The sequence below is a fragment of the Rhipicephalus sanguineus genome, chromosome 7, assembly GCF_013339695.2.
Source record: "Rhipicephalus sanguineus isolate Rsan-2018 chromosome 7, BIME_Rsan_1.4, whole genome shotgun sequence".
Taxonomy (NCBI): domain Eukaryota; kingdom Metazoa; phylum Arthropoda; class Arachnida; order Ixodida; family Ixodidae; genus Rhipicephalus; species Rhipicephalus sanguineus.
In genome coordinates this window covers 105060606-105073351 of record NC_051182.1, presented here as the reverse complement: position 1 = coordinate 105073351, position 12746 = coordinate 105060606, and the positions used below count along the sequence as shown (strand labels likewise).

At 49.5% G+C, this 12746-nt stretch overlaps 1 protein-coding gene across 1 annotated transcript in view; it reads left to right on the top strand.

Moving 5' to 3' along the window:
• LOC119399690 (probable chitinase 10) overlaps positions 1-12746 on the top strand; it is a 685554-nt gene that overhangs the window by 13381 nt on the left and 659427 nt on the right. The window lies entirely within an intron of this gene.

Sequence of the window (12746 nt, the reverse complement as noted above, 5' to 3'; positions counted from 1 at the left end):
CCTCAGATCTGCATTTTTTCGGGCGCAAACATTACTTTTTACAGCGAGGCTTCCTTTGTAATAAATCCCTCGGGGATTGCTTTGCTCGGCGAGGTGCATGACGCGTGGAAAAAGAAAAAGAAGACGCGAAGACGCAGATCATGTCTTATTACATACACATGTTGCGTTCAACTGTGGGCAGAATTGAGCATGACCAGCCAACGTGCCGAAGCGCTCAGTGCTGCATATCTGAAATGTACTATTCACAAGCGTAGTTCAGCGTGGCTGCAAACGAGCACTTCCGCTATAATTGAGGGCTCTAGTATGAATAATTAAAGCCATGCGCCTATATTTCTACAGCTTATACTACCAACTTCGGTGTGCGTGGTGGCGTTGCGTGTGGCTGTTAATCAAGCATAATAAAACAAACAACACGTCATGACCATTTCGCGTAATACTGCAACATCAAAGTCAAGTCATTTTGCCGGATAGGTCACGCTATACCACCAATCTAGCTTCGCAAGCCTCCCATCGAAACCTATGGCACAGCTTCAACACAGTGCTTCCAAAACACGCAAAGTTCTGGCCTCTCGCATAAGGTAGGCGAAGCCATTTATAGGAGGTGTGCAGCGATGCATTGCATCATCGACAGGCGTGCGCAGGGTCCCACATTTGGGGGTGTGAAAGTTCGTGGAATCCAAAAGACAACGTGTCCCACTATGGGTGAAACAACGCAAAGCAGGCGATGAGATGCTTCTCACAATGGCCTGCCTTATGTCCCTGGCTTTCCGTGAGTAAAGATGGGAAGTGAACAGTTCTTGGAATGCAACATCAGGGAGCTTCGGACGCCATTATCGTCAAAAACCTGCATGGCTATAACCATTCCCTTTAACCCATGACTGGACATATCGGACTGAGTAAAAGTGTAGGACAGACTTTGCCGCCCTCCTAGGTAATTAAGGGAGGTGTGACCTCCGTAACTTTCTGAACGTTGGGTGAAAAACGAAGCTACTAAGGAGTTACGCAGCGTGTGTTTCGAGAGGGTGCGTTGGAAGCAGCTGCCTTTTAAACGCATAAGATATCTGTGCCGACTCATCGATGAAACTGTCCCACGTGTTCTAGAGTGTCCCTCGACTCAATGCCCCCAACCTGACTCGAAAGTGTCGACGGCAGTGCCTCCCCTTGTCTGAAATGGTCACTGCGTATGAGCGATCATCGACAGCAATGTTTGATAATCAGAACGCCATCTTTAGTCGGGTGGTGGCGCTGTCACTAACTCGGTCACGTGAAGTCGAGGCTCGTTTCATGATACAGGGTCTAAGTGTCCGTGCTAGGTTTTTAACCCAGTGCGCCACGCTCAGAAGGCGAGTGCCCTTGCCGACTACGCTGCTAAGCTGCACATCCACATTTGCTGAAGGTAACTACTGTATGCACCGCACAGTGTGATAAAAAAGATGCAAGAACTAGCTGTGATGACTTTGTTAAAGTACTTCTTGATGGTGGAATGAAAGTCATCTCTGGCATGGAGAGCCGACACGTGGCATTGTGCTATTAGGAGAATTTGGACCTAGCGAAAAATGTAAGCGAAACACGCGTTTCGATGATTCGTGGTATGGTCGTTCGTTGGGCCATCAAGACGCTGAGAATGCTAGAAACAAGAGAAAGTGCTGCCGATGTTGCCCGAAGAACTAATTGGTGTCTGCTCCAACCAACTCCAGCTGAATCGCATACTCTGAGATTTTAATGCGAAGCATTTCTAAGCGACCTTCTGCGACTTGGGTATCTATCTATCATTATCTACTATCTATCTATCTATCTAGATATCTATCTATCTATCTATCTATCTATCTATCTATCTATCTATCTATCATCTACGATCTATCTATCTATCTATATATCTATCTATCTATCTACTATCTATCTATCTATTTATCTATCTATTATCTATCTATCTATCTATCCGCCTACGACTTTATGCCCTCATGGCCCTTCGTTAAAACAGGTGTATACCACGATCGGTATGCGTGATATGACTGTATGACGACTAAAAATGACAGGTCATGATAAATATTAGTCATGATAGCATCTCATGAACGGCATCATTTACTACCACGGTATTGGCGGTCTAGCGGGCGTTTCGTTAACTTGATATATACCAGAGTTTGTATGGCGTGACAACAGTGCAAGACAAATATGCAGGTCATAACGTGCAAATCATGACACGTATGTCATGCACCACCTCATTTAGGCCGTGGAAGTAAATGATATACCAAAATTGGCACGGCGTGACATTTCTGTATGACGACACATGCCATGTGGTAACTTGAAAAACATGACGCATGTTTTATTACGACATGATTTACATACCACGCTCATTGCGCGCTCGCGGCCGTTTCACTTGCTTGATATATACCAAAATTGGTATTGCGCGACGTGAGTGTATGAAGAACATAAACTACAGGATGTAACATAAAGATCATGATAATAATGTCAATGCGGTCTTCATTTCCTGGAGACAACGGACCGGACAACCCGCTGTACCAGCCGCCCTTCCGCGTCCTTGGCCATCCGACGCTGCTCTCCTCTCCTCTTCACTCTTCGTTACCCTCTCATCCATTCTCCTACAGGCGCTGAGCGGTTACCAACTAGGGCTGCAGAAATACAACGTCCTCCTCCTCAACCTCTCCTCCTCCTCGATTCGCACAGGCCGTTCTTTTGCCCAGTTCACTGTGCGTTCGAGCAGAGAACGCCGACGTGGGTTTCTGTTATGGTGCAAACGCCGGTTTCCTTGTCGCGGCGTGTAGTCGAGCGCGTCAGACTTTTCGGTCGTCTTTGTCCTAAACCAAGGCATGTCAATAAAGTCAAACCTCTGCAAACCAGTGGGAACGTCCTTTCCTAAAGCAAGCAAAAACAAGCGTTCGCTTGGCAACTTGCCGTAACCGCTTTCAACCATGGCAAATCTTAAGGGCCCCTAAACCACCCAAGATGTTGAAATTTGGGTGTGGTGTTGCAGTTGTGCGCGAGTCTACAACGAACACGTAGCCGTGAGAATTTTCAGAACGAGCTATAATAACGGCGTTACACGCGTCTGATGCTACAAAAGATGGCCTCACTCGTTCGCTCCTTTCTTCGCTGTTCTCCGTTCGTCAGCTGGTCACTACTCCTGGTATAATATCTTAGTGTGAACACTTCTTGGCTTGTGCAGAGCGCGTTCGACAGATAAAGTAACAACTGCGCGCGTCTATTGGTCCGGTGACCGCAGCGGGTATCTATCGGCAGGAAGACGCAACTTAAGAAAATCTTTCTGCACAGTTTCTATAGCAAACCGACGTGGTAGGCGGCAACGTCGGCGTTCGCCGCATGTCTTGTTTTCGCTCGTGAAAAACGCGGTATGCGTTCCCAACTTGAGTGCGCTGCCGTAGCCGTGCTCGCTGACTAGAAAATTAAGATTTCCCGCGAAGCGCTAGTTGCTACGGGGAACGCGTTTTTGCGTTGAAGTTGCATGATCCCGCCGATAGGTATCAGCTGCCGTCAGCGGTCCGACGGGCTCTCGGCGTTGTTACTTTATCTGGTCGATCGCGTCTCGGGAGTGTCCTAAACTAAAGAGTATAGATCTTATGCAGTGCCCCTAACCGTGTGCTCTAGGGAGCAGATATGACCGGCAAAACGGCCGTTCTGTAGGTCCTAGGGTGCTCCTTCTCACGCGCGAGGAGGAAGAGCGGCGGGTGCACGTAACTGCGAACAGACAAACAGGTTTTTGGGATGACGAGCGCATGAGAATGTTGACGTCACGACGAACACTGAGGGGCTAAGGAGTTACCAAGCATACCGAAAGGCTCTGAGACGAGAAGGGATTGTTTCTTGTAACTTGTGGGGTTCCCGCGGCTCGTATAGCGCTGTCGCGTTTGGCATCGTTTATCGTGACGGCATTCTGTACGCGTTGCGCGCATTTACTGAAAGGTTAAAAATTATCCGAGGTGGTTTAATAAATGCGTAAGCATCTTTATGCTGACTCAACTAGAAGACCATCCGTACGTCTCTGTCTGGCTGGTCATATCAACGATCACCGCAGTAAAGAAATGAATGCATGAAAGAAAATCTTCCCTCTGGTGCTTGGGTTTGAACCGCGTGGCTCACGCTCCGAAGGGCAGTATATTAACCATACGCTACGCAGGTGCTCGCAAACAATTAAAATATTGAGCCTACATGAATGCATTGTACCCGGGGTGCGGGCCGAATGCGGGAAGATAACACCCTCCGTGAAGGCTTCCTTGAATTTCGAGCACGTGGAATATAAATCCTCTGCACGAAGGGCTGTAATGAGCCGACTGGGAGGATTGTACAAGGGACTGTACACGTAAGGAAAGCAGAAGTTAAGCGAAATTTTGATTGCCAAACACGGATTTCATTAGAGAGCTTGAGAAGTGGGGGCCCCCAGTGCGCTGGGACTCAAAAGATTGCGAGCCAATAGGGCGCATGCGCAGAACCCAAGCCACTCTTGGGCTATTGCGCTCGCGTTGACCCAAGACGCAAAAATCGAACGTCAGCGTGGGTCCCTAGGCGTCTTGTGCCGCCAGCAAGACGGCGTAGACGCAGCGCGGGCCCCGAAGCAGTACGGCCTGCGTCTCGCATAGCTTTAATTTCGCCACGTGTGCGCCCCCGTGAGTTTGACTGCAATTTTTTTAGGGGCGAAGCACCTAGGTAGAGTCATGTCCCGGTCCGGCGAGGCAGTGGCGTGTCTCATTTTTGCATGGAGTCCGCTAGGGGCACTGCGGTGCACAAGGGCGTATCATAATTGTGACAGAACAATATAAACGCCTAGAAGCACAAACTCTTTATACTAGTCGTGCGATTTCAACGTAGACATGGTGGACCTTATAGGACCTAGCTTTGTCGTCGGCGCTCACTGTCCGCTGCATGGTGGTTAGAAAACCGTTGCTATAGTCCCAACATATGCGTGTATGTGAAAAAAAAAGGTTTACAACAGATGAACAACAATCGTAAATTTCGTCTATCTCCATCGTCCTATTTCACGAAATGCTCATAATAACCTCATGCATCCACTCGTGTCACGTGATTACTGCTGAATACAAACCTGACGAGATTTGCAGCTAATAAGAATTTTTTGTTACCAACAGTTCACACTAATTACGGCAAAAAAACATTGCATTCACTGCTATTTCACTCTGGAATGATTTACTACATCTATCAAATCTTGTGTTTCCCTTCCAGTCTTTAAAAATGACTTAGACATCTATCTGTACTAAGTGTACCCACGTCATGGCTGCTGTCTAAAAGATTTTTTTTTGCTTGTACTTTGAATTTATTTTGTTGTGCTTTTTTCATGTTTAACTGATTTGTATTGAAATGTTTCACCTATATGTTTTGATTTTTTTTCTAAGAATTCTGTTCATTTGCTGTTAGTTATTGCCACAATGCTTGTATAAGAACCGAGGGTCCCACTACAGTTCTTTTACTTTGGGACCCTCGCCTGTATATTCGCAATCTTGATTACCTTTTGATATCAATAAACTGAAAACTGATGAAAGCCATATAAAACACCTACGAGCACAAACCCTTTATACTAGTCGGCGACTTCAACGTATACATTATGGACCTTAGGGCCCGAGCTTTGTCATCGACTCTTTATGTCACTTTAAATACACGAGAGGGACGCTTGCCGTGCAAATGTATAGGTAAGCTTGTTCCAGACCGCACATTCTCTTCTCTGCCATCGATGAAAATGAACGTAAAGTGCGGCATGCGGCGTATCAACGGGGAACGCCGACGACAAGCTACTGCTACGGAGGCGAGGGCGCGGGAAGCGGCGGCAAAACGGCAAAACAGCAACGGGAGATTCACGGTGACCGAACGATCCCAAAGTTTCGCCAAACTCATCATCATTCACTTCTTGGATAGCGTGGATTTTTAAGGAGAGCGAAGTTCCGTAGGCAGGCATTCCTCCGCGCCGTCAAATCTCCCTTCTCTTAAGCATCGCTTTAGGTTGCAGTGGCCGGTGCTTTGAGAGGAAATGTTTCGTTTGGTGGAGCGGTTTGTTTCTAGTGCACCAGAAATTCGAGGTTAAAATAATAAACTCTGTGCACAACTGGTTATATGGTCGTCATCACTTTCACGACCTTTATTGTGGATTGTGAAATGACAACCATCATTCTAGCGTACTCCGAGCGCTTTGTCGAAGGTGGTTGCAGACGGTCTCACCACCCGGCGCCGGCGCAAAGAGACAGGTGAACGCCTGCGCGCCCCGCATTCTGTGCGCGGCGTTCCGTCGTCGCCGTCGAAGGTCCTCGCAGCCATCACCGCTCGCACCCGTCTCCCACCCTGTATCCCTGTACTGCGAGGCGCGCGGCACACTGACTTGCTCAGCCGTTCCCGCCACCCAGCGCAGCAGACGCTTCTCCGCCCGCTCCCCACCCTATACCGCCTTCAACGAAAAGCCAGCAGCGAGAGCAGGCGCAGTAGTTTGCGTCCCATGTCTAAGGAGCTTCGCTCATTCGGTTGTATTCGTACACGGAACAACTGCTAGTTTTCTAAACCTCCATGGTTTGACCCAACACACCCTGCGTTGACCCAATTCTCAAACCCTGCTAATCATCCGAAGGCAAGAGCAGCCTACCTAACGCAGCTTGGGGACCCATGTCTTGGGTCCTCAATTCTAAAACTCTCGATTGGCCCGGAGCGTGCCATGGGACAGCGTTCGGGATGTTGAGGAGTGCTAGAGAGATGCTGAAAGGCGGCATGCCAATGTCGCCCGAAAACGGTGTAACAGGGACAGCCGCTACCTACAAAACAATTTAGGCGTCACTTAGACGCATCTAAAGTAAACTCGGCGTGATTTTGAATTTTTTGATTTCCTTACAGTCATTCTCCGTACGTGAGCGACAGACGGAACGGAGGCAGAGATTTCTTGTTAAGTCGGTACAGAAGTGTTCACGCACTTAAAACTGTAGCAGGTGCTAGTGGCGTTTGAATACACAAAACCCGGCCACGTACATGAGTTGACCGTGAGAGCGTTAACCGAGCGGTTAGAACGAAAGGATAACTGGACTCGGCAAGGGGAGCTGCGTGCACCTACCCGTGACGTGTTTCCACTGTGGCTAAGATCACCACCGTCATGTGGGCGTGCCAGGTTGAAACGAAGCTCGGCTTCATGAGGATGTGTACGACGAGGTCCGCGGGACTCGGTCACACCCCGTGCACGGACTGGGCGAGGCGGGTTATTCGGTTCCGCCACAGTTCGGATTACCTGATCTGACAATGTCTTCCATAAGGCAGCACTTAGGGAAGTGTATGGGCTGGGAGGTTAACGCCGTGCTTGGCAAAGGGTCGCTACCCTAACGTTAAAAAGGTTAACGTACCGCGGCATGCGCTGGTGCGGCGGATTGGCGGGTTGGGGTATAGATCCACTATGCCTTAATGGGCTGAGATGTCTGGCCAGTGCACCCTTTGGACAATGTCGCCGACGGCATGGAACACGCATACGCGATGCGTGGAAAGGTGTGGATGGACCTCGACGTGCGCTTCGGAAGTGACGCGTCCTCAGATCTGCATTTTTTTTCTCGAGCAAACACTTATTTTCGATGCGAAGCAGCTTATGGCGGAGTTCAATCCAGTGGTGATGTGCGGCGTGACCACCTTACTGCGCATGCGCGATCCCTCTCCACTCCCTCTCTCCCCACTCTCCCTCTCCACTCCCTCTAACCACATTCCTCCTCGTTTAGATGAAAGACTCGCGTTAGGTCGTGCTCACACTGCCGGCTGCACCAGTGTCATGATTTCCAACGTCCACGTCGGCGCCAGTTGCAGTAATACCTTAACGCCTGCAGAGATCGCGGAGCAGCGGAAGGATCGACGCGCCGAAGCGCAACGTAAACGTCGGCAAGCGGACCCCGAGCTCCAGGCTAGGGAAGCCCAGCGCAAACTGCAACGTCGGTGGGAAACTGCTATGATGAAACGCGGGCTCGACATGCCGAAACGCTGCTTCGCATTGCTCATGGTCCCCTTTAGCGGGAGAGGTGTAATTTTTTATGCGCCAAGCAAGTTTCTAATTTTTTAACTGCTGAGTTTTACGTCTTAAAACCGCAATATGACTGTGTGGGACGCGTAGTGGAGGGCTCCGGATATATTGATCATCTGGTACTCTTTAACGTACACCTAAATCTAAGCACACGGGTTTATAGCATTCGCCTCCAAATAAACGCGGCCGCCGTCAGCTGTCGAGCACCGGTAACCACTAGAATACCCTCGGCGGGTTACGAGAGTTTAGGCGTCCGTCCGTACCTATGTCACGTCAGACGAATAGCAAGAAAAAAATAAATGTATCAAATTTAGTGTCTTGCGGTACTGTGTTCTCGCGGTACTGTGATGAAGAAATACAAGAGAACACTTCACGTGATGGCTTCGTTGAAAGATTTTTCTAGGGCATGCAAAAGGTGTCATGTAGCATTGCGCAATTGCCATGAAGATTCCGATTAAGCGGAAATGTAACGCGAAAACGGGTGGTGATTATGGCGGTATGCGCCTTTCGTTTGACTATTTCCGTACGCTAAAGACTGCTAGAAACAAGAAAGGCGGCCTGCCAATCTAGCCCGACGAGCTAATACGATAGCATCATGGGGGGGGGGGGGGGGGGTATCAACACCCACCACCAAAAATCTCTTGAGGATCAGTGGGAGGCTGCCATGTGCAGCTCAGCGCCCAGGTCCAAGATTGGGCCAGAAGAGCAACGGACTCCTACCCGGTATATAGGCTCCCTCTTTCCACATTGCGACTTTCCCCCTAGTGCTAAAGTTTTTCGCTTCCTCCTCATCCTCCCCAAAAACGAAGTTCGAAGGAAGGCCGCAGCCAAAACTTCCTAAGGGTAAGCTCTACGCTTACGATATGAATGGAGTGAACGAAGCTTTACTTCCCAGTGGGGAATGGAGGAGGGTGAGAAAAAGTCGTAGATCGAAGGCTGAGAACCCCACCACCTTGACACAATAGAACAGCGAGACATATAATAATTGTTGGGTTGACGTCCCAAACACGATATGATTATGAGAGACAATGGCTCCGGGGGTTGTGTAAATGGGCACCTAAATCACGACACACCTCAAGCATATTCGCCTCCATCGAAAATGCGGCCGCCGCGGCGGGGATTCGATCCCGCAACCTGCGTGGACAGCGAGACAGGTCAGAAAAAACACACGAAACACTAGAAACTAGTAGCAAATAGAGCGGCAATAAGACATGAATTTGCATAAAACAGGATCATCTCTTAGACGACACCCGCCACGAGATTCTGCGCTGATATTGTTCTAAGCGCCGCTTTCCTTGTGAACGTTCGTCGGTTTTGCCTACCGCTGCAGCTGCTGCTTGCCACCACCCCGCCGAATCGGTCTCGATCCCTCGGCCAGGAACCCTCCCGCAGCAGTGTCTTTCGTCGAGATTACCTTGGTTGTCGTTTCCCTCAGTGACTGCATTGCGGATATTCGCAGATAAACTGGACCAATTGATCAGCTCTGGATGCCATTACGCCAAGAAGAAATTCTCGACCACTGGCTGTTCTCCTAAAAATCCTGCCCTATAATTTCGTTCTTGTGTAGGTATCGGTGTAGCTCTACTATCTGTGTGTTTAGCGCAGTTCCACTACCGTGCAACCTGAGGAATTGCGTAGCACGCGTGCAACCAAGCGATTGCTTTGGCGATCCCGTGCTTGCCGAGGCGGTGGCACCCTCTCTTTCGCGGCGTGGTTATTCAGCCGGATCTTTCAGAAGCATTTTTGGCAATTTTAGGTAAGTTATTGCGATTAATTCCGGGTTAATTATGAAGTTCATGTTATTTTATACCTTCTTACTTCATTTCGCACTGCTTTTGAGCATTGCTAGCCTTGTTTTAGGCCTGTATTATCCTTGTTTAGGCCTGTGCGTGACCATGCGACGCGATACAGTGGATGGACAAGGCAGGGCCCTTAAGTGCTACGCACCTAAAGCAGTTTGCTGCAGGCTGCTGTCCGGCCTAGTGTTCAGCAATTTGAGGTCTTGCATGTGAGTTGTACTGCGTATGCACAAACGTACATGCCCCGCCTGCCGACTAATGGTGGAAGGAAATAACCTACGATATGACTTGCAATTCGGACGTTGCCCTGCAAAAAAAAAAAAAAAAAAAAAAATCCTCTGCTGGCCAAGGAACCTATCGCTTCAAATCGTAAAACGAAAGTGTTTGTTTATTCTGTGCGTTCGTTAGGAGCCCTGTTTCGCTTTCTGCAGACCAAACCCGATGGCCGTTTGTGAGAGATAAAGATAGCCACTAACTCTAATTGGTCCGGATGTCGCTTCAATCCGCTCATTTCCTTACCCCGTTATCTTCCAAACGGCTTAAGCTCCGCACACTCGAGCAAGAACAGCTGTTTGCCGCTTGGCGACTGCGCTTATTCCTTCGCGTTCTCAGGAGAGCGCCTTGATAAGAGCTTTCGGTAAGCAGAGGCTGTATAGACAATGAGAATGCGCTTATCGCGGATGATCCTCCTATCCGACCTTCGCTTCGTGCCGGCGAATGGTTCGAGGAGGGCGGGCACGTGAAGCTGCCGACAGCGGAGCCGAGCATTCCAGCACGCCGCCTCGGTGGCGATATACATTCGTGTAGTCATACAAGGCGCGGATCGGTATTGGGTTTCACGTATCGGGAGGTTCCCAGAGACTGGTGCGTCTGTGCTGACAGAGCAGAGCGTGAGCCGGTGAGGTGTGCTCGTCTTCGGTGCCGGGCGACGGGAGGTACAACATCGGAACCACCGGAGAAGCGGCGCAGGGTATCTTCCCCGGAGTACACAGGTAATGTGGCACTTTGACTTGCCGTTGGCGTTTCGCTCGAGAGAAATTCGGGGAGGAACGTAGGGTCCCCGAGAAATCTTGCACGTTATATTGTACGCTATTTTTTCATCTGGAATATTCCTGTACCAAGCACGAAACGAATGGTTGTGGGGTGGTTAATATCCTCCACCGCATGCTTTCGAGAAATTTCACCTTTTGTCGATATAGCCAGGCTGCGATCTCATCAGAGAAGAGAAGAAGGAGACCCACGAGTAATTTTTCAAAATAACAATAATATCTGGGGTTTCATGTGCCAAAACCACGATATGATGAGGCACACCGCTGTGGAAAACTTGAACCATGTAGAGTTCTTCAACGTGCACTAATATCGTACAGTACACCGGCTTCTACAATTTAGCCTACGTGGAATGCGACTGACGCGGCCGGGAATGAACCCGCGACCTTCGGGTCAGGATTTTTGCATATTTACCGCAGCGCAGAAAAGATTGTGGTGGTACCCAGGCAGCCTTCGTTGAAATGGTGCGTACAGACTTGCACTAGGGACCGTTTAAACGACAGCCGTATAAAAAAGAGTATTAGCGTCTCCACAGAAAAGTATTGAGACAACTATATTTAGGTCAGTAGGCAATTACAAGCGTCATTCAGCTTGGTGGGTATATTACTCGAAAAGATTTCACCAATGGAACCGCAATACGTGATTTAAAGCATGAACACAAGCATGCGCAAAAAGAATGTGAATGACGTGAAGTGCATACGTAAGCGCATTCACTGTATAAGCACCGGGAAAAGTTACGGTGCTCGCCACCTAACCACACGTTATGCCGAGCTCAGGCCACTACCTTACGCCTGCTACAAACAAACTCCTACCCGTCACTTTCTCGATATCACAAGATTTACCCCGACATATACACTACGAACATTTGCAAGATATGCAAGACACACGTAGCATCGCTCCCTCACATGCTGTGGGAATGTCCCGTCCAGTATCAGAATGGTACTACCGAGACCCTCTCGTCGAGATGGTGCGCTGCCCTGCGCAGCTCCCACCTCGACGATCAGCTATGGGCCATCCAGCAAGCCCGCGAGGCGGCGAAGAGGCAAGACCTCGACGTCCCCACGTGGGAGGCCTAGGCCAACGAACCTAAATTGCTGGTTCATAATAAAGTTTATTCCTCCTCCTCCTCGCCATTTTGCTATAAGCCACGAAAATAGATAACTGAAATCCCACGTTATAAACATGAAGTGAACTAGTCATTCCTTATGTTGTTCATATAACAACAACAACAACAACAAAAAAAGAAAACGCACCCGTGCGCTAACCTGCATCGGGATTTTCGTATACAATAAGTGTAGATGACTGTAGAGTGAAAGTTGTGTCTACCAAAGAAAAACCGAGCTCTTAAGTTCCCCTTCTTTCGTTCATTCATAGCGAGGGTCTCGTTGGGGCATACTTCATGCCTTTAATGTAGTATGCGAGGGATTAGTGGTCAGCTTCCAGCTCGTAAAAATGATGACGTACCGCGTGACGCCAGCAGGCAAAATTACACCATCTCCCATCTAAAGGGGACCAGGAGGCGATGCGAAGCCGGAGCACTTGCACGATCGCGTTCCGTTGGCGTTCGTTGGGCATGCTACCGACCTAGGGCATGCTACCACCTCGCGTCGTGGAACGCTAAGAGGAACACTACGCGCGCCGTGTCTTCCCTCTAGCCTGGCCGTTAATTCTCACAGGGCGAGCGGGGAACGCGGTCTACAGGCGCGCGAGAGGGAGGCAGCGTAGGAGAGGAGAGAGAGGGGGAGGGGACGCGCATGCGCTGGCGCTCATCGCGGCGCTGCGCAGATAGACAATTTCGGCATGTCGAGCCCGCATTTCAGAGGAGTCACCGAAGCAAGCGCTGGACTGAACGCGCGCAGCGCTCTACTACCACTTGAAGGAGAGGA